This window comes from Triturus cristatus, chromosome 6, assembly GCF_964204655.1.
Source record: "Triturus cristatus chromosome 6, aTriCri1.1, whole genome shotgun sequence".
NCBI lineage: Eukaryota > Metazoa > Chordata > Amphibia > Caudata > Salamandridae > Triturus > Triturus cristatus.
In genome coordinates, this window is record NC_140589.1 from 1,207,783,412 (window position 1) to 1,207,809,493 (window position 26,082).

Below are 26,082 nucleotides of genomic sequence, written 5' to 3' on the forward strand. Positions count from 1 at the left end.
CTGGCGCAACATTTATTTCTTTTATTCCTCGTTTTTCTCTTCCTGATGGTCTGCTTGAGTTTTTTACTATCCTTGCATTGTGTTTTTTGGAATTGTATGCTGCAATTAATTGGACTGTAGGACTTTGGCGCTGCATTGGTTACGCCCTGTTCTGCTCTGACGAAACTGAACTCTGCGTTCTCTCTTTTCTTGCCTATTACATATTGCTTCGCTCAAGGGGGCGTGTAGTGAGTTCTCCCTGAATACGTACATGCATTGTTCAGTTGGCATAACCACGTTGAATGTTATGTAGCCATATTTGTGTCTTTGCACAGGACACTGCGTTTACATGTTCTTTCTTGAATAAACTGCTGACTCGAGACTTCCTTCAGACGAGTGCATTCTGTTGTTCCCATCCCAAGCTCTGCGCAGCGACCTTGGTCTGTACATGCTGTGACACACAGTCTGGAATTTTACACAATGCATGTTTTCCACTCTAGGTTGTTCGACCCACGATTTAGCCATGGCACACGTGCAGCTGCACATACCTGACAGTTGGTGCTTTTCATATCTCAGACATCATGTTTATTATTCAGACCGAAGACGAGCCTTCCTGCGAGGAGACTCCTGATGCTCCTGTGATGTGATTTCACTGAGCTGATCTTTGAGGTATGGGGTCCCCTATTCATGCCTGAGAGACCTTCTATAATGACATGATTATGATATTGGCTACTTAGTTAAGGGAAGGTGGTAGTATCCTCGGTATTTTCCGATTCGCTAAATACCACCTCGGTATTTACCGATTCGGTGGATACCACCTCGGTATTTTCGGAATCGGTAATTATCACCTCGGTATTTACCGAATCGGTGAATTCCGATTCGTATTTACCGACTGTTACCGAATCGGTAACTGTTACCGAATTTTTACCTACATATAACTTACCGATTCTAATTTACCGATTCGGTACGGCTCGGTATTTAAGAACCGGTAAAATGTATTTACCTACATGAGGCCCTATATCTATAAATTGGTGTCAGACTTCTTTTGTGTTGTGTGAAGTTTGTATTTTGTTGTTTTATTACTTTTAAATGCTTTACACTTGTTCTTTTGACTGCTCAAAGCCACAGCTACTCAGGCTTGAACTAAGGTTTAACAGTATAACTGGACCCAAGATGGTATTGTGAGTGTACTAAACTATGAGGTCACAAAACCACACCAATTCATTACTACTTTCCTCACATTGTTGCCTAGCAGTGCAATCCAGAAGTTGTTGGTTATTATATATAGACAATTAATAAGTTAGGACCCACTGAAAATCCACCAAGTCGACATCTGAGGAAATGTTTTTTAAAGTTTGCCAAGTTTGGTGTCTCCAAGGCATCATTTTTGTGGAGTTAATCAACTTTTCAAAAAGTGTGCATACGTTTTTTAAAGTTTGAAAAAAATAGGTAAAAGTTTGTGAAAGTTACAAAACATTTGGAAAACATGGAGATTGACTTTGCCACCTTGTCCTCACTGACAATCAACGACCTGAGGTGCTCAGCAAGGACAGGAAAGCAGGTTGGGGATAGAAGGAGGACCTGAAAAAGACTCTCACGACGAAGCCTGGAGAACCCAAGCACTCCTTGAAAGTGAAATAATCTGTGACAGTGGGGATGAGGATGATGGGAAAAAGGTCAAGGAGGAAGAGGATGAGGGGGACAACTGGAGCCTGACCCTGCAATCTTTTAAAGGTGCTCCTCCACATCTGGATGTGAGAAGAGCTCGACTTCAGTGAGGGGACCCAAAAACCTTGAGGCTCAACTTAGCCTTCTAGAGATGGAGGGAAGGAGACTGACCATGGAGAGAAGACTGGCCCTGGAGGAAAGAAGGGTCAAGCTGTGTTTGAAAACCTAAGCACATGGTAACAGCAACAGAGACACAAAAGTAATTGCAGGAGATGTCCGTGATCCCAGATTGCCTAAGGGTATTGTTCATGAATATGTTTAGGGGAATTGCATCAATATGTGGCTAGCATCCTATGAGATTACTCTATGGGTGAAGAAAGTGGGTGCTCAACACTGGGGGGTCTCTGATGTCGGAACTAGTTACAGTGGTGGGGAGGGGCAAGCTCTTAACAATTAGAGATGAGTTGACTGAGTCCTATTCACACATGAAAGAGCTTATCACTGAAGAGTACAGACAAAAGAACAGGAACGCACAAAAGGGGGCAACACAGACCTGGATGGACTCTGTGGATGCTTCTGATAAGTCACCGGGGGCTGGATCAAGACTAACAGAGTGAACAGTTATGGAGGCTCTACAATTTGATAGTGAAGGAGCACACACGTACTGTTCCTCAGAGAAGTTACACCAGCACCTTGTATATTCCAAGATATCTAGTTCGAGAGAACTGGGTAACATGGCTGATGAATGGGTACACAATAGGGTGCCAAACAAGTCCCATGGAGGTGATCCTAAAAAAGCAGGGCAGGCCTCCCTTCAAGGAAAAGAAGTGGGCAAGGGAAATAGACACAAACCCCTAAAGAGCCCCTAAACATGCCTAAGAGGGAGCCCAGAGCTATATCCCATTCCAAGGGGAGAGAGTACGTGGGAAAGAATTATGACCCTTCGAAGGCTGTGGTGTGCAATGGCTGTAGACAGCCAGAGCACAATAGGGGAGATACTGTGTGCACCAAAAAGCTGGTGACCATTCCAAAGGCATTGATAAGGTAGGAATGGGGATGGAAGTTGTCCCTGGGAATTCCAAAGGGTACACAGAGTCCTCCGTCTCCCTGGATGGGTGATGGGGATTGAACTCTTGGCTCACTGGCCTCCAAGTTTGGAGAAGTATAGGCAGTGTCTAAGAGTCAACGAGGTTGAAGTGAATGCTCTGAGGGATACAGGTGCCAGCATAATCATGGTCATGGCTAAACTGGTTTTCCCAGACCCAATAATCCCAGATGAGGTGCACTAGATTGTTATCTCTGACAATGTTACAAAGTCCCATCCCTTAGCTGTGGTGGACTTTGAGTGGGGAGGGTTACTGGTCCAAAGAAGGCAGCTGTGTCCCCTGCCATCCCAGTGTAGTGTCTGCTTGTAAATGACCTTGAAGCCTCTGCGTGGACAGAGGTGGAGAGAATGACTCCAGCCGAAATACTGGGTCTCCCTGCCTGGATGTGTGCCTCCACTGGAGCACAAAAAGCCTGGGTGAATGGCTCAGGATACCAGTAACAACAGAAAGGACAAGAAGGCTGATGAGCCAACTTCCCATTGTCCCAATATATAGAAGGAGTCGATACCTGAGGGAGGGGTCCTAGTGTCTGAAGAAGAGGCTAGTTCCTTAGGAAACTGGCCAGAGTTGGCAGTGCTTCAAGGAACAGGAAGTCCCACCAGAAAGGACTTGAACCAGGGACAAAAGACTTGGCCCACTCTTGAAGACCCGAGACACCTGGCCATCAGGCAAGAGCAAGGAGATGCCCGTGGTTCCATAAAGTGTGCTGGGAAGAGGAAATCCTGTACAGTGAGCCAAGGGACCCCAAACCAGGGCAACCAGGAGAGTGGTGGTCCCCCAGCAGTACAGGGAATTCCTTCTTAATCTAGCCCATGACACCCATTTAGCTGGGCATCTGAGTTAGACCAAGACCCTGGAAGGGTAGGCCAACCATTTTTATTGGCCTCAGATTTATGAGAAAGTGAAGGAGTCCTGTTGGTCCTGTGTCATCTGTCAAGCCAGTGGCAAGACAAGGGGCTAGCCAAAGGCTCCCTTGATACCACAACTTGTGGAGGAGACTCCCTATGAGAGGGTGGAAATTGACATTGTTGGTCCCCTAGATCCATACACAGCTTCTGGACAAAGATTCACCCTGGTGGTAGTGCATCATGCCACTCGGCATCCCAAGGCTATACCCCTTAGGACAGTTACTGCTCCTTGGAATCTTCACCAGCGTTAAGTTCATTAAGAAGGATATTTCAGATAGGGGTAGCAACTTTATGTCAGCCTATGTGAAAGCATTGTGGGAAGAGTGTGGTGTAACCTACAAGTTCACCATCCCCAAGGAAATGGTGGTCTTCTGGAGAGGTTCAACATGACCATGAATGGCATGATCATTGGTTTACCTCAAAAGGAGATGCGATGTTCCCCTATCATGTCTCTTTTTGCCTACTGGGACATTCCTCCGAAAGGTTTGGGCTTTTGCCCTTTTGACCTTCTATTTGGACACCCTGTGAGAGGTCCACTAAGTTGCGTGAGAGAGGGATATGAAAGGCCCCTCAAGAAACCTAAGCAAGATATTGTGGATTATGTAGTAGGCCTCCACTCAAGGATGGCAAAGTACATGAAAAAGGCAAACAAAAATGTGGAAGCCAGCCACTAGCTTGTTAAGCACTGGTATGATCAGAAGTCCTCAATTGTAGAGTAACAACCTGGACAGTTGGTGAGGGTTTTAGAGCCTATAGCACCTAAGGCCCTCTAGGATATGTGGACAGGGCCCTATTCCATTTTGGAAAAGAAAGGCGGAGTCACATGTCTGGTAGACCTAGGAACCCCAAACAATCCCACATGGCTATTCATGTTAACAGTCTGTGATTCCACCAGGACAGAGCAGACATTTCCATGCTCATGGGGATAGATGGGGGAGGGTGAAGCTGAAAAGTGAACCTCTACCTGGCTTACTAACAACCAGTGCTAAAGATGGCTCAGTGGAGGGAGTAGTTCCCTCTTCAACCCTAACAGATCAACAGTAGAAAGTTTGTTCTAACTCATTAAGACAGTTTGCTGGTCTGTTCTCATTGACCCCAACTCTGACAACTTGGTGTACCCATGATGTAGACACAGGTGACCGCTTGCCTGTCAAGACTGCTTGCCTGTAAGATTTATTTGTTGCCAGATCATGTCAAAGGTGAGGTTGCAAAGATGATAGAGTTGGTGGTGATAGAGTCCTCTAGTAATCTGGGGGCTAGCCCAGTGGTACTGATACTCAAACCAAATCCCAAAGGAGGGAAACCTGAGAAAAGATTTTGTGTGGACTATAGAGGTCTAAATGCAGTCACCAAAACTGATGCCTATTGTTAGACCTGGCACCAGACCTGGCACCATTGGCGTGGGTCACCCTTCCATTTTTGTCTGTGCCTCAATGTATTTTTGTGCTGGTGTTAGCTGCTCAGGGCCCTGTGCCACTGCCATCCAGTGCCACAGGGCAAGTGCTCCCTATGGGAAAATGTGTTATGTGAATTGACTTCCATGTTTGGCTTATTTGGTTTACTATCAGTCCCTAGTAGAGTGCACCAGGGGTGCCAAGGGCTTATATATCCAAATGCTGCTTGTGGGCTTGCAGCACTGGTTGTGCCACCCACAGAAGCAGCCTGGTAAAATGTGTCTAAGGTCTGCCATTGCAGAACCTGCATGCAGTCTGGTACTGTCATGCTGACTGGGCAAGTGTCCCCACTTGCCAGTCCCTAAACCTTCCCTTACCTTCATGTTAGTCACCCCTATGGTAGGCCCTAGGGCAGGGTGCATTGTAAGGATAAGGTAGGACATGCCCTGAGGTGTGTGGCATGTCCTAATAGTGAATTACAGCCATTTTCGTTTTTCACTATTGTAAGGCTACCTGCTCTCCATAGGCCAGAATGGGCTGCTAGATTATAAGACTCTATAATCCTAGCAGGCTCAGGACGCATGGTAGAAATTCATGTTTAGTATGCCTGAACTCAGAATAATAAAATACATCTTTTAGTAAAGGTTATTTTAATATCCTGGGTTTGCAAATGCTACTTTTAGAAAGTTAGCCTTTGCGTGCCTAACCATTTCAGTCCGCCTCTGGAGGGGAGGGCTATCTTCTTTGTGTGTAGCTTGAGTGACAGGGCTGGGAAGTTCCAGGAGACAGACTGGGGCTGCCAGGTGGTGAATAGAGAGATTATACCAGGATGGGTGGGAGGAGTGCACCTTTACTCTGAATAGGGCAGTGCTCTGCCACCACAATGCTGGCTCTACCCCCTGGGGATCGTCTGATGTCTCTGCCCTGCCTGCTGAAAGAAGAAGCCAGAGTCCCAACAACAAAAGTGCTCCTCACTGAAAAGAACTGGACTGGGATTATGCAAAGGCCCCCCTGGCCTGTAAAGACAAAAGAAACTTGGTATAAATGTAGGAGCCCTGCTCCTAAGAAATCAGATCCTGATTGAACCACGAAGAAACTCTGCCTGACCAGAAGGACCTGGAAAAAGCTGAAGGAGGAGTAACTTTCCCTAACCTGGGGGATTGGCCTGCAGTTGGTGCCTTGCTGAGAAAGGAGAGGAAAAGACTAAAAGAGACTTTGCACTTTGTTTTCAACAATCTCCAAGGGCTTGGAAGAAGAGCTGGCCCCCTGAACTGAGTCCCAGGACCATTGGACTCATCCGCCTTCCAAAACTGAGTTGCCTGGACAATTCTTGCCTGTTTCCCACTGGATTTGGCCCCGGTACGACTCGTACCCCATCCGCTGCGAAGCCGTGTCTTTGCCGCCCGGCACCGTGTGTCTACGCTGATCTAAAAGCGTTAGTACGCGCCGTATCCCTCCCGGCCGCATCGCACCTAACCTTCCCCACCGATGTGAGTCGTACATTCCTGGCCGCCGAATCCTGTACGCCAGACCCAAGCTTCGTTGTCCCGCAGGTACGGTTCGTACGCTGCTAGACGTACTGCACTGTGCCGTACTCAGAGCCGAGAAGCCGCATCACACCGATCCTCCTCATACGCTGTAGGGCTCGCCGAGAAGTGTCGCCGCCTATCCGCACCGAAGGTACGGCTCGAACGCCGAACACCACGGACTCTGCAAGCCGATCCGGGCCACCCGCACGTATCCCTGAAGGTCCCGTACCAACGCCGCGTACCGACGCCGCGACCCGACCAGCATCTGAATACGCTGCAGAGCTACGACCCGGACTCATCGACTTGTCCCGCACTGTCCGTCGCGGACCCCACAACACCAAGGTACTTTGTTCTGTTCGCACCGCAGCGTGCATGCTACGGACCCCGGAGTCCGCAACGATTGTTAGACTCGTACTTCCCTTGTTTTGAATGCCAACGAGTCGCACATCCAGGTACGAACCGCACAGAGCCTTGAACGAAGCGTAATTACCTGAAAGAAGCCTATTTCTTTATTTTAAGCCTTTCTACAAGAACATTGAACTGTAAAATAATACTGTGGTCGTTTTTACTCGTTACTCTGGTCTTGTGCTAAGCCTTAAATAAAGAAAACTATTTTTTTTATACAACCTTGACTGGTGTCCATTTGTGGTGTATCATTGTAGTACTGTATGTGTTCAGAAATGCTTAACCTATGACGCCCTGAGAATAGTCTTGACTGCTTGCGCCACACTATCTAAAGGATGAGCAGGGGTTATTTGAAAGGGTGATCCCCTTATCCTGACTTAGAAGTAAGAGTCCCTGCTTGTCACAAGTGCATACCTGTGCCAACCAGAGATTCCCAATTCTAACACCTATCCTATGCCTTAAGCTGATGAGCTCATTGACAAACTAAGGGTTGCCAAGTACCTAAGCACAATTGACCTGACTTTCGGCTACTGGCAGATAGTCCTCTCACAAGGAGCCAAGGCGAGGTCTGCCTTTTCAACACCAGAAAGCCACTTTTAATTTAAAGTAATGCCCTTTGGTTTGAAAAATGCACAAGCTACCTTCCAGAGGTTGGTGAATAGAGCTCTTTCAGGGTTGTAAAGTGTCAGTGCAGCATATCAAGATGTGATATTGCTGTATTCCAGGTCCACCTCAAAGAAGTGCTTCAGGCCTTGCAACAGACAGGGCTGGCTATCAAGCCAGGCAAGTGCCAGGTAGGGCAAGGTTCAGTTGTGTACTTGGGCCACCAAGTAGGTGGAGGTCATTTACAAGTTCTCCAACCCAAAATTCAGACAATTATAGCCTGGGAGTCTCCTAAGATCCAAAACGAAGTCAGATTGTTTCTTGGCCTATCTGGGTGCTATCTGCGCGTTTGTCGTGACAAATGCGCATGCGCGGGCGCCCGCGCATGCGCATTTGTGAGGAAGTCGTCGGCGAGAGAATGAAGAGGGAGCCCCGGGACGCCGCAGCTCAGGTAAGTTATTTAATTTACTTAAACATAGTTTTTTAAAAGTTTAACATTATACTTAATGTATTTTAAACGCGGGCGGGAGGGAGGCGGGTGGCGGGCATCTCGCTCCGCCGTGGGTGTGCATAGCTTGCATGCCCTACGCCTACTTCACGGATCGCGAAGTAGGCAAAGCTACGCACACTCCGCGGCCGGAGCGTAGCACTGCACCCAGTGTTAGAAATAAGTCAGGGTGCTGCATATTAAAATGTAAGATCTATATTTTAGTATGCCTTCGCTGTAGTAGACCCATTGGCAACTAAGGGTTACCCGCTGACAACTCAGCTGTGGTAACTCCTAAATGGGACTACAGAAGAAAATACTTCAAGGTATCAAAATAATTGTTACAATAAATCCAATGCTGAAGTCGAATTTAATGTAACTTTTAAATATGAGGCAACTTTAGAGAGTTACCACTCTGTTGCCCAAGTTTTCCATTGGCAGATGCTGGCCACAAGACAGCCTCCTGAGGTCCTAGGGAGAGGTGTGAACGACTCAGAGGAAATCAAACAATCGAGGCCAGCTATTGGAAGAGGTGTCACCTCTCCCTGGCAGGACGCCACACAGTGTGTAAGCCCAATAGGTGAGCTTTATAGGGGAAGTTGCTTTTGATGGGCAGATGGTGGACACATACAAGAGGGGCTACTATTTTGTTCTGGAAGACAGGTTGGCATCGCAGACAGAGAGGGGAAAACAGTTGCCAAACCAGATTTCCCATGGACCTGTAGTCCTCAGGTAGCCACACCTCTAGGTTGGGCTACCAAGCTCCACACACTAAGAGAGGGGTTCTGTCGTCTTGGGAGTGGGCAGAATGTTGCATTCCAATATAGCTAGATGCCACGCAGTGCAGGAAGTTGTCATCAGGGAGCCTTCACCTGCTCCCTACCAAGTAGGTCACCCAAAGCAGGCCGGAATACCTGAACACAACTCTTCAAAGGTTTTACAAAGTTTCCACTAGTAGTTACTAATGATTGTTGACATTTCAAGTTAAAAGCTGTGAATTATGTTTTACTTAAGAATCTATGGGCCAGATCTACGACCGTGAAAACAGCGCCTTGCAAATTGCGAGTTTTTTGCGACTTGAAATATGCGAGGCGCTATTTCCAATGTACAACAGTGTTTTTCACACTGTTAGCGATTCCCAATGGGGTCGCAAATAGAGTGGCTCATGAATATTAATGAGCCTCTCGCAATTTGCGACCCCATTGGGAATGGCAGGCCCTCCAAGGTATTGTGGCCTGCTGGGCACAGCAGACTACCATGTCTGGGACTGCTTTTAAATAAAGCAGTTTTTAAAAAAAAATGCAGCCTGTTTTCCTTAAAGGAAAACGGGATACATTTAAAAATAGAAAAAAATGAAACATTTTCGTTTAATTTTTTAAGGGCAAGTAGTGGTCCATGGGACCACTGCCTAATATTTTCCACTGCATTAGCAAAGGAGAAGGGGTCCCCTGGAGACCCCTTCACTTTTGCGACCCCATTTCCACCCTCTTGAAGAGGGTGGTAATTTGCGAGTGTTTTGCACCTGCAATTGTGGACGCAAAACATTCTTACATAGGGTTGCGCTCGCTATTAGGAAGGGAACGCCCCTTTCTAATAGCAAGTTGCAAAACCCTATTTTGCGACTCGCAAAATAGGGTTTGTAAATTCCCCATGCTGTCTTTGCATGCGCAAACGGGTTCGCAAAAATGGTCGTACATCTGGCACTATATCTCCAGAACACATTGGTCAATTTTGTTCGTTTTGGTGTCTAAAAATTCATAGAAATAAGATTAATTTTTATAAATTGGTGTTGAGCTTCTTTCATGTTGTGTGACTTTCTTACTTTATTCTTTTGGTACTTGAAAATGCTTTACACTTGTGTCTTTGTTTAAGACAGACCGTGCTAAGCCACAGCTACCCAAAGTTGAGGTTTAGCAAACGAGACTAAAATGGCCCCAAGACGGCATTGTAAGTGTATTATACTGGGAGGTCACACAAATACAGCATATAAGTATAATACGCCACTTTCTTCACAAGTGAACACAGAAGTTGAGGAAAGGCTTAGTAGCAAATGTCTCAGAAGAGGAAAGAAAAATAAGCGCTTGAAATAACAGGAAAAGTTTAAAAAATCAAAACCCTGTAAAATGTACTGGAATTTAGATCCACCAAAGCACCTCTCTCAAATAACAAACTTGGAACCACTTTGTTTTTTCACCTTGTCTGTGCCTGATAGTTTTTCCAGAAATGCAGGTAACCAAGAAAACTGAATGAACAAATCTGATGCCCAGCCGCAGCACATGCGAAAGAGGAAATCATTCACTTCCCCTTAATCTTTTCCCCTCATAAAGAAATGTGCGGAAACGTTGAAACCAGTCTTTTAAAAATAACATTGATGCTATAAAAGAGGCCCTGTTCCTGTTTCCAAATTATTCCCAGATTGAGGGTACAGTGGAACCAGCAAATGTATTGGGTTCGAAGTAAAATAGGAATATTTGGCGAAGAATTGTGTGTATGATACATACTTCCTCCCTTCTTCCAATCTAAAAAAAAGGTCAGAAGTACCTTTGTTTTCCACCTAATACTAAGATTCTATTGGTTGTAATCATTCAAAAGTTGATGCAGCTCCCTGGAAATAAAAGCATTTATTAGGGGTAGTTTATAAGGCATTTTCATGCATAAATGTGCTCTGACATGGCCCTTTTCTATTTTGGTAAAGGTTGGAAATTTACTCCAGGAATAGGCTGGTTTATCTCGCTCTCAAGAAGAGGAAAAGATCACCTCCAAACTTGGAGGAGATAGCAGAAGAAGGTGAGGAAATAGAAAAAGTGCTAATTCGGCATCATATCCCCAGTCTCTAAGTTTACCCTATATAGGGGCATATCAACAACAACCGGCGATAATTATCGCTGAGCGCACTTAGCGCTCAGATAATTATCGCCGGCTAGCGCCGATTTTTATCGCTGAGATAGCGTGCTATTAGCAACGCTTATCTCATCAGAGATAAAAATCCTAGCGCTAACTGGCTAACGTGAGATTATCGCTGGAAACCCAGCGATAATCTCACGTTAGCTTGTTGATAGGGACTCACAAACTTAGCCATGATATCCTCCTTCCATAGGATATCATGGCTAAGTCAGACCTGAAGCAGGTGTTAGGAAAGTAGCGATAACAGGTGTTATCGCTACTTTTCCTGACACTATGCTTCATAGCGTTAGGCTTGCTGATAGGAGAAATGTCGCTTAGCGACATTTCTCCTGTCATGCCAGGTCAGGAACGCCCACTTTGCATCTCATTAGAGATGCAAAGCTGGGCGTTAGGAATCCTGAAGCTAAAGCAAGGTTTCACGCGTTAGCGTGGCCTTGCTGATTAGGCGATAACATTTTCGGCCGAAAAGCGGCGATAATTTTTTATTGCCTGCTTGTTGATATGCCCCATAGATTTATGCATTGGGGAAACAGCTCGGAAACACGTCACTTCCCAGGAGTAGGACTGGAAACCTGTGCTTGTTGAAGTTTTTTTCGGTGTACGACTCTGGAAATCTGTGACTTCCGAAGATTTTGTAGGAATACTTTTACAAACTGAAGATTTAGGGCCATGTGCATCAACACACCGTTTTGCGATTTCCTAATTGCGAATCATTTCGTTTTGCAATTAGGAAATCGCAAAATGGCTGCATGAAAGTGTGTTGAACACTTTCTGCGATTCCTAGGGGATTGCAAATGACCCACCTCATAAATATTAATGGGGTAGATCGCAATTTGCGACGCCCTAGGAATCACAAAAATGGTCAGCAGACCACCATGTCCCTGATTGCTTTTAAATAAAGCAATCTTTTTTTTTTTGTAAAGCAGCCTGTTTTCCTTAAAGGATGCTTTACAAAAATAAAAATGAAAAGTTTTCCTTTCATTTTTTAAGAGCAGGCAGTGGTCCGTGGGACCACTGCCTGCTCTTAAAAAATGCTTTAACAAACTTTCACGAAGGGGTCACTTCCCATTTGTGAATGGGTTACCACCTACTTGAAGTAGTTGGTAAAATGCGAATGTTTTGTGACCATATTTCGGTTACAAAACATTCCTACATACCGATGCGATTTGGTATTAGGAAGGGGCACCCTAGACACGCCCCTTCCTTCGAATCGCAAACCCATTTTGCAATTTGGTAACAGGTTACCAAATCTCAAAATAGGGTTTGCTACATCGGAAAAGCATTGTTTGTGTTTGCAAACAGGCCGATTCTGCGAATCCGCCCGTTTGCGAACTCAAAAAGGCTTGATACATCTGCCTCTAAATCCCTTTTTTTGCAAATTGATCCCGATTGTTTTTAGGTGTGCGTGTTTTCTGCAATTATTCAGGGGAAAGGAGGGGTGCCAAAATGAAAATACTACATACCTCTTCGCTGCACTCTCCTCTGCTTCTCTGGCGAGTCTGAAACAAGGAAGCACCCTGGCTCCCCTTATCCAATCACAATGCTGCAATGCCGTGTTGCGATTGGTCTGGGGGCATGTTCCCACCATGTTCTCCACCAGGCTGTGCAATGCAGCCTGATGGGGAAAATGCGAAGTGCACATGACTGTTTGGCCGGCCCGAGTCATTCACACTTGGAGTGTGCAAACCACTCCTCTCCCTGTGCCTCCTGCCCCGCCCTGCCCTCACTCAGCCCTGAACCTGTGAAAAATTAACTGATAATAACTGTGTTATCATTTTATTTTTCCTGCTCAAAGTACAGTGAGGCGAGAATCCTCTGCCTTAGTGGAGAAGCCGCCCCTGTGTTTCTTGGTTTCCAGTTCATGACTCTCAAGGTTATATTATGTTATGACATGTAAAAAAAGACTTATGAAGTGCATAGCTGCCCCAGCGACGGGGCTTCCAAGCGCTACACCATAAACATGTAATACCTCACACAATACAACCACAAGGGTGAGTCAAAGTACCTACACATGGAAGCAGCCTAAACTGTAAATAGCCAGCTCTTAAGTAGTTTTCTGAAACTAAGATGGCTCTGTGTTCTCCTTAGATAGAGGGGCATTTTTTTCCATAAGGCAGGGGCCATGGCTCAAAAGCAGCGCCCTCCTAATCTCTTTCTTTTGGTCCGTGGACCAATGGCTAGATTCAGATCAGTCTTACAGAGCGACCTTGTAGGAGAGTATGGCAAATGGAGAACAGAAAGAATGGGAGCCCATTGGTCATACATGATCTTATGTCCTGTGCACATGGATTTAAACTGTACACATTTCTCCATGGGAAGCCAGTGGAGTTTATGGAGGAGCCCAGAGGCTGGAAAGATTTTGGGAAGAGAGAAAAGCCGTCTGGCTCCGGCATTTTGGGCAATCTGAAGCCTCTTTATAACTAATTCAACCGAATGCAGAACATTGAGGTAATCCAGATGAGACAAGATTAGGGATTGAATTATCATCTGCCAGATTGAAGGGTAAAATAAACAATAATAGGTTTAAGTCCTCTCAGAAGACCAAAGCAGGTATCCACTGGAGATCTGACTTGGGGCTTGAAGGAGAGAGTATCATCCATCCATATGCCTAAATTCTTTATGACCGGTTTGCAGTGGTGGCTGCTGCTTAACGGGGGTGGCAGAGGATAAAAAAAGAAGATCCACATACCTACAGGCCAGTCACTGCCTCCTGGTCCTCTTCAGTCGTCGACATGCAGAATGCACACAGGCTCCCCTAGCCAATCATGAGGCTGCTGTCAGCAGTGTTATGATTGGTCTCAGCACCGTGGTTCGGGCGCTCAGACGGGGACTATGAGGCTGTGCATGTTCTCCACCCAGGCTGTGCAATACAGCCGGTGGAGAACATGCAAAGTACACATGACTGTTTGGTCGGCCCAAGACAGTCGGCCAAATCATCATGCACACTTAGAGTGTGCTCACCACTCCTCCCCTGGCCTCTGCTCTGGCCAGCCTAGACCCGTCTGCACCTAAGCAGGAACGGAAAAATAAAATGATAATAACATTGCGTTATTATGATGTTCTTTTTCTTCTTTAAATTGCTTGCAGAGCAGTGGGGCGATGCTCCTCCACCTTAGCGGACGAGCCACCGCTGCAGGTTTGGGCTTGAGAGGAGGCCCAAGACCTTCCGGCCACCAGTAATGTCCCCAATTCTGGGCGTGCTATACAGCGGGAGAATTTCGGTTTTGCTAGCGTATAACTTAAGTAATTACTATTCATCCAACAGAGAGCATATATCTCTTGAAATTGACAATATCTTGCACCTCATCAGCTGGAAGTGAGAAAATAAGTTGGGTATCATCTGCATAAGAACACAGTGAAACCCGAAAGTTTTCACAACCTTAGCTATTGGCTGAACATAAATGTTAAATAGAGTAGGGCTCAGTGAAGAGCCATCGGGGTGCCATGTTTGAGGGTTTGTTGATGCACTGTGAACAGAGGGGACATTACTTGGAAAGCGTGATCGCTCAAGAAGGAAGCGAACCAAGTGAAAGCAGTCCCTTGTGTTCCTGTATGGGGTGTAACCCAAATAAGCGTGTGCATGTGAAATAATGTGAAAAACAGTGGGGAAACGGTGCAAAGGGTTAAAAAAAAAAGGGTTACAAAACAGTATTTTATGCAGTACACAAATGATTCAACTGTTTTATTATGGAACCAGAATGGTGCCAAGAGATGCACTGAATGGTCAACGGCATTTCGACTTGTAATTGCATCTGGCCATCATCAGGAACAGGTTACAGGCGATTCAGGGAGTGCTATACCAAGGAAATTAAAAGGGATAGAATAAGAAAAAGAAGGGACTAGAATGATGACATTGGCAGGCTGGAAACGGTCAATAAGGTCTAGCACAGGTACCTGTGGTTAAAAAATCTGCAAGGTAAGGATGGATTCCTCTGAAGAGGCTGAGGTATGTTAGCTGCCATAAATAAACAGGACAGTCTTCTTTCAAAGTCTTTAAAATTATTTTTCAGAGTGAAGTGACGGGCTGTGAAAAAGCGTGAGGCCTGGTGTATAATACCCTCTCTGGCCCCTTCTAAAAGGCCTGCAACCAGGAGACGCCTGAGTCTTCACTTGACACTCTTTTGTGATCCTGGACAAATCACTTTAACAGAGTGTGACAAAGATACCTAATCTGCCAGCATTATGAGTGAATGTGTGCACTGGCTGTAGTTGTGCCTGCAAGTGGTACAATACAGAAAGGCTACAGTAGTGAGCAGTGCGTGCAGAGGTAATGTATGTGCTGAGTGTCTGTGTGCCTGTGGTGGCACAATACATAGAGGTGACAGTGCAGGACAGTGTGTGTGCTGTGTACATATGCTGAGTGCAAGTGGGCCTGTAATGGTACATTACATGAAAGGCCCTGGGTTCCCCTTTGGAAGTCCCGGGACTGCCAGGTGAAGACATGAGGAGGTAGAGGAATCCAACAGAAAGATTTGTGTATTGCTGCATTCTTGTGAGCTGGGTGGGACACACTGGAGAACGGGGAGTGATGCTCCCATTGGACACTTCAAAGGGTGCTCTTTCATTCAGTGGGAGATCACAAGGAAGGGCCCGAACAAAACTCAGGAACAAGACAGGGCTGATAAAGGAATCATAAAGAGTGGGGCTGGGAGCCTGAGATTAACCTTTTGATGCACGTATCACTGTGGCTGACATCCAGGTGTGAACTCTAGTCATTCTCATAGCTTTTGTTGTTGGACTATCAGCTTTGGAGTCTCTCCTGCTGTGACAGATGGCTTTTGAAGGGCAAGAGGGGTGGAGAAGTATGCACTTCAGAAGAAGCAGAACCCAAACATAACACTTTAAAGGACTGGACCCATAAACAATTTTGGGGTCTGGAAATGGGCTATAAGAAGGGGAGGTTGAGACCTCAAAAATGGTCATCTGCCAAACAGCTAGACGAGCTGTGTGAAGAGATAAAGATCCACAAGACATCTTCCTGTGAGCATGACTGGGGACCAAAACCTGCTAGTCTCCTTGCTGGGTGAGAGGACACCACCCAGGGAAGCCAAGACCACCTGCTCCAGAGCCTGGAGCACCAGCGCCTTTCTGCTTTCCAAGGCTAGTGTGTGGCCTGTGAGAGTATTGCAGGGAGCGAGGTCCCGTGGGGACCCTGTCGAGTAGACTCCTGGTGCAAGGTGTGAGGAGACTGCTGCTGTGCCGATCTGGTCATTGCCTCTGTTCAGGATTGAATCGGCAATCCCCGTGTGCCAGGACAGAGCCGAAGTGAAGATATCCATGTAAAAAGATTTGTGTGCCCTACTTGTAGAAGCTTGTATAGCATCATTGCAGCAACCTCGTGAATTAGGGTGCACCGCAATGGGAAAGACTGCCTTGGGAACTGGCCTGAAGCCTGATTAACACCATAGTGGCCACCCCATATGCCAGAAGGGGTTGCAATGGTAAGGACTGCCATGCAGTAAGAGCCGAAGACTTGTGTGGTAGTGGTGCAGCAACCTTGTATTCCAGGAGAGGCTGGCGGGAATAAATTAGCAGTGGGGATCGGGCGAGAGCCAGTGAACTGTGAGTAGCAGTGACCCGTAGGTCACCAGGAGCAACAGGGACTTCAACTGATCTGACCCCGTGAATCAAGTGAAGATGTCCTGGGAGCATCGCCACCTCAGCGAGTTTGAGATCAGGAGCATTGGAAACACCCCCGATTTGAGAGTATGGAAACTTACCCACACAAGAGGAGCGCGGCAACACCTCTGATTCCTGCTGGAGCATGACCACGTAGGCTAAGAAGAGAGCTAATTCTGCTTTCAGCCCATTCCCCTGAGCAGGACTAGATCTTTTGAGGGTGTTCCCGGATGGGGCATCCTCCAAGATGCTGTACGCATCCTCCCTACCGGAGCTTGTAAAACTTTTTACCGGCCTACCAGGCCTGAGGGACGCGCTGCTGAAAGCGCTGTGGTGCTCAGACACCTTTGGCTGTATTAGAAGAATCAGAGTAAACTCTTGAGATAAGGTCTGCTAGAGTGCATGCCCTGGATGCTGCCTCCAGAGAATGGGAAATAACCCAGATCACAATGCGAGGAACGGGTGGGACAGGAACATGCCAATGAGACACTAGAGCCCCAACCTCAAGGGGGAAAAGTGTTATTGTCTGTGAATGCCGTAATCTTCCTTTGGGTGAGTAGAGTTAGAAATAAAATACTTATTTTTGTTATAAAAGTAAGTATCTGGCCGGATATTCAGTTATTGAAGCTGCATGTTTTTTGAGTAATGAGCTGTGTTTACTAATCTGCACACCTCCACCCAAGTGAGTCTTAGACTGCTCTTTCACGTCTACCACTGAGAGTCAAGTACAAAAGGGATACTTGGCCCAGTTGCTCAGAGTCTATAGTAGGTTGGGCCACAGACATCAGGAGTAAAAGGCCTCCATCACCAAAGTTGGGCACAGTAACCTCTGCGTTCCCTGCGACACTCTGAAAGGGGTTCCGACAGACCTCTTGCAGATATTGTGATCTTCTTCGGATTGTTGCTGATGACATATGTGGCAGATACTTAACTTTTCATTTCTGTGTACCCAAAAGAGGGGAGGAATGTGGGGCAGTTAAGAAACTGTCTGTCATCAGTGCCCAATTTCGAGGAGCTCTAGCTGCTTTTTTATTTATTTTTTAACTTTATATATATCTTTATTCGGTTACATTTAAAACCATAAAAGAAGCATCTAGATCATAAGAAAAGTTCCTAAAAACAATGCAGCCATAAAAAGAGACATTAAAAATGAAACAGCATAATTAGTTTTCGGGGAACTCCTGAGGGTGATAGCAGCTTTTAAAAAACATGCAACATTAAAAAGAATAAACTCATCAGATAAATGGTATAGAAACAGAAAAGCTAGATGAACTTGTAAAAAACCTCTACCTCTGAATAGTAGGACAAAGAAGGTTCTCCTGGGCACAGTATAAAATTTACAGAACATAATAAAATGCATTGTATCCTGCAGAGACCTATTATCGCAGCTGCAGGGATGCAAGGAATTAACGTCACAGTAGACTCTTGGGTAAGCTAATGACAGTTGAAGTAGATTAAATCTAAACATGATGAGCAAAAATCTTTCCCTGTTAATTTTCACCAATGATAAATACGGCTCCATGTCCTGAGTAGGGGTAACCATAACATTCTTACGGAGTGTGATTTCAACAATTCGGACTCCTCTATTAACAGTGTATTCCATTCTAGGTAGTGGTCCTTCACCCATTTATAATCCATCCTCAGTATACCATCGGGGTTATGGAATAACTCCACCCTATCCATCTCCTGAAATGAATCACTACTATAGTTGAACCTGGTAAATTTAATGGCGTGATCATGTGACAGCCAGTCCCTCAATATTAACAGATTCAGGGTAAGATGCTCCTTGGTCCATACCCTAATCCATTCCAACAAGGGGCGTAGGGCTAGCTGGTCACTGGTATACTTGACACCCAATTTATCATGCACCCAAAATGTCGACGTACTTTTGGGGCACACAGCAGGGTCTAAGGAATTTGTTTTCTAAACTTTGGAGATCATTAAGGGCCACATTGCCCCAAATGTCACCTCCATAGGATACCTTAGAGATATTTTTAGCCAGGTAAATCTTAACTAGTGTCTTAAGTGGTCTACTTCCTATTCTTGTTGCAAAACTGAATTTATGGCGGCATTGGTCCTGGTAAACTCATCTTTCTTTTTTACAATTAAGGGTTTCTAAATCATGTTGGAATCAGACAACGCACCCAAATAAGGGAAGACCTTAACCTTCTTGAGGACATGTTTGCTCATACTAAATGTTTGAGATCTTTATGAGTTACATTCCACCACCATAATAAAAGATTTAGTAAGATTAACGGACAGGTCCAGCATATTCATGAAAGCATCAAAAGAGTTCAAAAAGCTTTACAGGTCATTGGCTCTCCTGCCCATTCATACCCCATCATCCATGCATAAAAGTACAGGGAGCAGGTGGGAACCAATGTAGGGACAATCCACCTTAGCTGCCCCTAACGCCAGTTCAAGCCCATTTAAATATAAGGAAAATAAAAAAGGGGCGAACCATCCTCCTGGTTATAAAACTATTAGTACATGTGGATTAATTCATGTATCTAACTGACACTGTCATGTTGGCGTATAGATCCTGTAAATAATAAACAATGTTTGGGGCCACCCCCATTCCCAACAGGATACTCCACAATGTGTGGCAGTTGACTCGGTCCGATGTATGGTCCATAAAGATTGGATGAACTGACTCAGAGTGGGCTACAGTGTATTTATTAGTGATCATATAAAGATTCAAACACTGATCAATTGTGGATTTGCCTGGTCTAAAACCAAATTGTAATTCTGAGATACCATTGTTCTCCTCCACCCAGCAGGATAGTCTATCCAGTTACACCCAACCCAGTACCTTTACAATAGAGTCAATAAGCTGTATGGGCCTGTAACACTGCAGGCTTCTTTGGCACCTTTTTCAAACACAGACACTATTATCGCAGAGGACAAGGAAAGAGGAGGACCAACCCTAACTGCTGCATTTAAGATCACAGTCAATGCGGGGCCCCAAACTTCTGCATCACAGGTTAAAACTTAACAATGGCAAGATGAAGGTAATGAATGGGGGTTATCAGTCCGATCTATGGACCCCAGAATGGTTGCCAGGTGTGTGTCAGTCCTGCGTGAGGCTGTGAAGAATAACTCTGGAGCCATGGGCGTGGCTCAATCGTGAGCTGTATGAGGAATCAACTGATGCGGGCATGCGGGTGTTCTTGTTGTGGTGCTGCCATCACCTGGGTTGCAAGCATCAATGTGTCACTCTGAGCCAAGTCCCACAACATGGCCAACATGGAAGGTACGGGGAATCACTGACCCTACATTCATCCATAGTTCCACACAAGAAAGATGGTGGACATGACACATCTGTGTGGATGTAAATGTTTATTGCACATTCAGTGGAGTATTGCAGATGTAGCAATACAGGGCCATGCAAAGCCAAAATTTCAGTTTTTGGGACATGGAGGGCAGCCAATTAGAGACAAGCTTGTTGTCAGAGTTAGGCTGCGCCAACATATGTACTTATACAATCACTCCGCCAATCCCCACGCACTTATAAATTCACTATACACTCTCCTTGCAGTACTCTACTCATCCAGTCTCTACGTACGTACTTGTACTAGGACCGAGACAAAGTTACATAACCAAAGTTTTCTCCCACTGTCAAAGGTAAGTTGGTTGCATACGCTGTCCAGAGCACAATGTAATGTGGTAGGGCCCAGGGGCAGAATGTTGAATACATAATGAACACACGGACACAGATAGATAGTGGAACTGAGTACGGGCACGTGCGCTCGACTCCTTTTTATTACCAGGGTCACATGTCCAGTGATGTCTGTGCTAGATGCGTGTGGGGTGAGTGTAAGCCAGCCCTCCGGGAATGGTTGGTGCTGGCAGCAAGTACAAAAGTAATAATTGGATCAGACACAGAGATTCAATCATAAAGGGTCAATGATTGTGCTGCACTAAGGTAGGGGCACCAGATGTGAAATAATACACAAAATATTCTATCGTAAAGGGACCATGACTTGTGGTACATTGAGGTAGGGGCACCAGATGTGAAATTATACACAACATATTGTATCATAAAGGGTCCATGAGTTGTGTTGCATTGAGATAGGGGCATTAGAAACATTCAGCATGTGCGCAGCCAGCGATGATGTGTGGTCCGGGCGGGCCGCAATGGGAGCAATGTCTCTAGCCTACTGGACAGCGTCATCTGCAATTGCGACTCAATATGAATTGTGTGCCCTGCAGTCTGCAATGTAGATGGAAGGCAGTAGTCAGCACAGACATCGAGGAATGCTTTTTGTCACTTCCTCTTGACAAAATCTGAGGACATAGAGTACAATTCTGTCTGCAATTCATAAATCATGTTTCAATGTAAATTGTGAGCTCTGCTGACCGTAGTGTAGGTAACAAAAGATGAAATATGTATGGAATACATTGTCAAAATGTGTAGGTTTCGGGGACATTATAGTTAGTTTCCTACTTGACTCTGAAATTAATGAATCAAGACTGAATTCGAACTGTGATCTCTGCTGGCCACAGTGTAGACTGCCATTCAGTGTTCCTTTGGAATTGCAAGATGAATTTGGTCATTGTACTAAAGCTATAATTGATATCAAAAAAGTTCTTGAAGCAAGGATACTAATAGGATATTGTGTAGGTTTCAGGGACGTTGTAGTTAGTTGCCTACTGGACTCTGTAATTAATGAATCAAGACTCAATTTTAATTGTGAGCCACGCTGACCGCAGTGTAGACCAGAGGCAGCGGTCAGCAAGGGCCCACAACCACGTGGCATTGAGTTGAGCTGCACAGTTAGTGGCATCAGAAGCATTAAGCGTGTGCGGAGCCAGCGATGATGCGTAGTCCGGAGAGCCGCACTGGTAGCAATGTCTTATGTCTAATGAATTCTGCCTTAATAAGGCTACGTGGCGATGACTTGTGGTGCAGTGAGTTAGTGGCACCTGAAGCAACCAGCGTGTGCGCACCCTGCGATGATGCGTGATCCGGGCGGGCCGCATTGGTAGCAATGTCTTTTGTCTAATGAATTCTGCCTCAGTAAGGCCACGTGGCGGTAACTTGTGGTGCACTGAGTTAGTGGCACCTGAGGCACTCAGCGTGTGCACACCCTGCAATGATGCATGGTCCGGGCGGGCCGCAGTGGTAGCAATGTCTTGTGTCTAATGATTTCTGCCTTAATAAGGCCATGTGGCATTGACTTGTGGTGCACTGAGTTAGTGGTGCCTCTGGCTCTCAGCGTGTATGCAGCCTGCAATGATGCGTAGTCCGGGTGGGCCGCACTGAGAGTAATGTGTCTTGCCTACTGGACTGCATCTTCTGCAATCGCCACTCCATCTTAATTGTGAGCCCTGCTGTCCGCAGTGGAGTTCGAAGGCAGTAGTTTGTACAGACATAAGTCTGCGGCGCTGTGCTGCTGTGTTCGCAGGGGTCCTGTGTCGAGGAGGCCGGCGGACATGGCAGCAGCCATGTGGCAGGGTGAGGGCCCCTGCTGTGGCAGACGCGTTGGCCTTCACACAAGTGAACCACAACCAGAGCCCCCGCCTATTTATTCACACTTCTACGCTGGAGTGGCATACGTTGGACCTGCCCACTGTGCTTCCACTTACAGGGGACGACGACACAGGTACATGACTGAGATCTTCCCCACTGCCAGAAGTAACATGGTTGTGTCCACTGTCCACAACACTACAAGCACCAGCAGTATCTGTACACATGGAGTGGTTTGTGCTCTGCATAGTGAGGTCTGTCCAGCACATCACCACTACACTTGGTATTGTGTGCATTATTATTGGTGGGTGACTTGCGTCCTTCACACATGTTTGGTTGCCACATCTCGCAACATTCAGCTATTGTGTGGCTGAGGGACCATGCCATTTTTGGAAGGTTCGCTGTCCTGTTGTGCGCTGCCTCGGTGGTAGTAGAGGGGGTGGGGTCTGGGGGGAGGTCCTGAGGGTGGTGGCAGTGATTTTTGTGGCCTTCTTGGGTGTGGGAGGTGCATGATCAGTAGCTCTATGACATGAGTAGGTCTTCAGATGTGATTCTGGGCTGGGCTCCTTTTCACACTGTAGGTAGTCGTCCTACTTTACACCAGTAAAAGGCAGATGTTACATTCCTACTGCTAACGCAGCTTATCGCCTGTTTTATTATTATTATTAGTGTTAGTTGTTGCTCTCATTTGTGGCATTTTTTTTTTTGCAGAAGCTATTGCTGGAAAACTGGCAATATCGGCTGTTTTCACCAGGTTGAAAATGGAAGAATAATTTAAAAACTCGCTGAAAAAACTACAGGTTTAATGATAATTAGAATTAGAATTAGCATTTAAAAAACCTTTGAAATTCACAAAAAAAAACATAGGTTGCAGGGATGTTATAGTTACAAATTAGCATTTAAAAAACCTTTAAAATTCACTGAAAAAAACATAGGTTTCAGGGACGTTATAGTTGGTTGCACATTTCACTCGTACAAAACCATAGAAATTCGTCCGTTATAGTTAGTTGAGCTAACTATAACTCACGCCCCCGCAATGCACTGCTGATGATGTCACATATTACATCATTCATGACATGGTCAGTGACATCACTGATGACATCTCAAATGACATCACTGATGACATCACTGATGACATCATCCACGTGAAAATCTGATGCACCTCCTCATACCTTAATAAAACCTTTGATACACTCACTCTAAAATACAGACTACCATTTTCGAAACAATAGAGACACCAATATCAGTTACTATGTATGCACGCACTGATTCCTAGGTCTACACACACATCCACTCATTCACCCATACAGTCACTCATACATGCAGTGACTCATCAATACAACAATATTATAGGCACTCATACACCTATACAAACACTCACACACCACCACTCATCCAGAGTTACTCACACATCTAGTCAGTCATGAAAAGAATCAATCACACTTCTATTTACTCAGCTATACAGTTATACACACACAACCTCACTTATTCATAGTTATACTAACATATACTTACTCTCTTATACAATCACTGATACAAGTACACACTCAACCATACAGCACTCTCACAATCACTGACTCTCACGTATAGTCATTTATATACTCCAACTCTCTCATGCACTGAGTTTTACATATGTAGTTACTTGGACATGTAGCACTGAGATATCCATTCACTCACCCACCCATACAGCTAATTTCACATGTAGTCTTGAATCCATACATCCAGTGAATAAAGAACTCACACATCTATGCACAAAGTCACACACCTCACACCCACCCACACACACACTCAGGCAACCAATCAATAACCCATATAGACACTCATGAAGCTACTCATCAATCAATACAGCAGCTTACACAGCAATAGACAGACTGATACAGACATTCACACAGTTTCAACACTAACCCATTAATTCAGTAAGACACATTTAATCATTCACTAATACAGTCAGTCACACACCTACTAAATCCTCCATCCACACATTTATACACCCACTCATTCTTCAATATACCTTGGCCAATATATTTATAAAACATAATTAAACTTTACAGAAACACACAGTCACTGGATTATGTCATCAGTGATGTCATCAGTGATGTCATTTGAGATGTCATCAGTGATGTCACTGACCATGTCATGAATGATGTAATATGTGACGTCATCAGCAGTGCATTGCGGGGGCGTGAGTTATAGTTGAGCCAGCCCACTCTATTTCCGCTTACAGGGAAGGACAACATGGCCCAGATTTTCATTGCAGTGATCTGCTGGTCACACCCTAGTTGTCAGCACGCCGCAGCCACTCCTTCAAATCTAGTATACACCCACACCACACCCATCCAGCACAGGCGTCACAGGACAAGTGACCCTCCCAATAAAAAAGACCGGGCGCACGTGCTCGATGCCATTCCCATTTCAGTGTAGGCCTGAGCCATCAAACAGCGTGGCCTCACTGGTCACTGAGTTAGTGGCACCACAAGTGCTGAGCGGGTGTGCAACCTGCGATGATGATGGGTGCACTGGTATGTCCTCTGGCATGGCAAAATCAAGACGCAGCACCAAATGTGAGACCTGTTGGCCTGCGGAGCGGGGCTGCATGATGTGGAGGGTGCCCTGTCCGCAAAAAGGTGAGCAGTGAGACCTGGGTGCACAAGGGCAGGCAGACACCTGTGGGCAGCGGGAGTGGATGGGGTGCAGCAGCCTGGGTGCACAGCGGCAGGACAGTGATTTAGGCGTGCACAGTCGTATATACTCTGCCATTCTGTACTATGTTTCAGATGTGGGAGCTTGAGGGCTCCACTGGGTCCCGGCACGTGGTTGGAGACACAGCGGTGGCATAAAGGTGAGCTGTGAGGGTTTTGTCCACAGCATGGGCACTCACTGTCCCTCTTCATCTCTTCCTTTCTCTCCTTCACACTCTTTCTCTTCTCTTCCTCTCACACTGTTTCTCTCTTTCTCTCTCTCTTCCTCTTTCTCACACTCTTTCTCTCTCTCTCTCTCTTCCTCTCTCTCACTGTTTCTCTCTTCGTCTCTCTCTCTTTCTCTCTGTCTTCCTCTCACTCTTTCTTTCTTTCTCTCTCTCTCTTCTTCTCACTCTCACTGTTTCTCTCTTTCTCTCTGTCTTCCTCCCACTCTTTCTTTCTTTTTCTCTCTGTCTTCCTCTCACTCTTTCTTTCTCTCTCTATCTCTCTTTCTATCGCCTTTGATGGACGCATGACGCACAATCTTATCTTGCTTTTTATCTAACAGGCTGTGATTCACGAATTGAGGGCCCCCAACACGGAACTCCTGCCACTCAGTACCACCAGAGCTGAACTTGTGTGGAACCTGCGATGATGAGTGGCCATCCCGACAATCAACACCCACCCTGAATTGTGAGCTCGGCTTGACCATGTGTACGCAATGGATGAGGAGGTTGCTTCAGCATGTGATGGACCCTCTTACACAAACGCCGGTGGCGGAAGGTGAGCAGAGAGGCTTCTTTCCACAGCAGCGGGCAGTCACCTCTGGGCGGTGGGAGTGGATAGTGTGCAGCAGCCTGTGCGCATAAGAGCGCACAGACACCTCTGACCAGTGGGAGTGGATGGGGTGCAGCAGCCTGAGTGCGCATTGGCAAAACAGAGAACTAGGCGTGTGCAGTTGTATGTACTCTGCAATTACTAATTCTATACTATCTTTCAGATGACTAAACTTGAGGGTGCAGTATGTCCCGGCACATGGTTGGAGACACACCGGTGGCACAAAGGTGAGCTGCGAAGATTTTCTCCAGTGTCAACACTCCCTCTCCCTCTCTTCCTTTCTCTTCTTCACACTTTGTCTCTTTCTCTGTCTCTTCCTCTGTCTCTCATTCATTCTTTCTCTCTCATCCTCTCTCTCACTCTTTCTCTTTCTTTCTTCCTCTCTCTCACACTGTTTCTCTCTCTCTTCCTCTATTACACTGTTTCTCTCTTTCTCTCTTCCTTGTATCTCACTCTTTCTCTCTTTCTCTGTCTTCTTCTCTCTCACTCTTTCTC

The 26,082-nt window shown here is 45.9% G+C and overlaps 1 long non-coding RNA gene across 2 annotated transcripts in view; it reads left to right on the top strand.

Moving 5' to 3' along the window:
* The window catches only part of LOC146821173 (uncharacterized), a 38,172-nt gene that overhangs the window by 10,691 nt on the left and 1,399 nt on the right, over nucleotides 1-26,082 (top strand). For both annotated transcript variants that reach the window (XR_014962672.1, XR_014962673.1), the window contains exons 2-4: nucleotides 24,847-24,911; nucleotides 25,319-25,533; nucleotides 25,751-25,814. This is a non-coding gene — a long non-coding RNA (uncharacterized LOC146821173). The remainder of the gene's footprint in view (nucleotides 1-24,846; nucleotides 24,912-25,318; nucleotides 25,534-25,750; nucleotides 25,815-26,082) is intronic.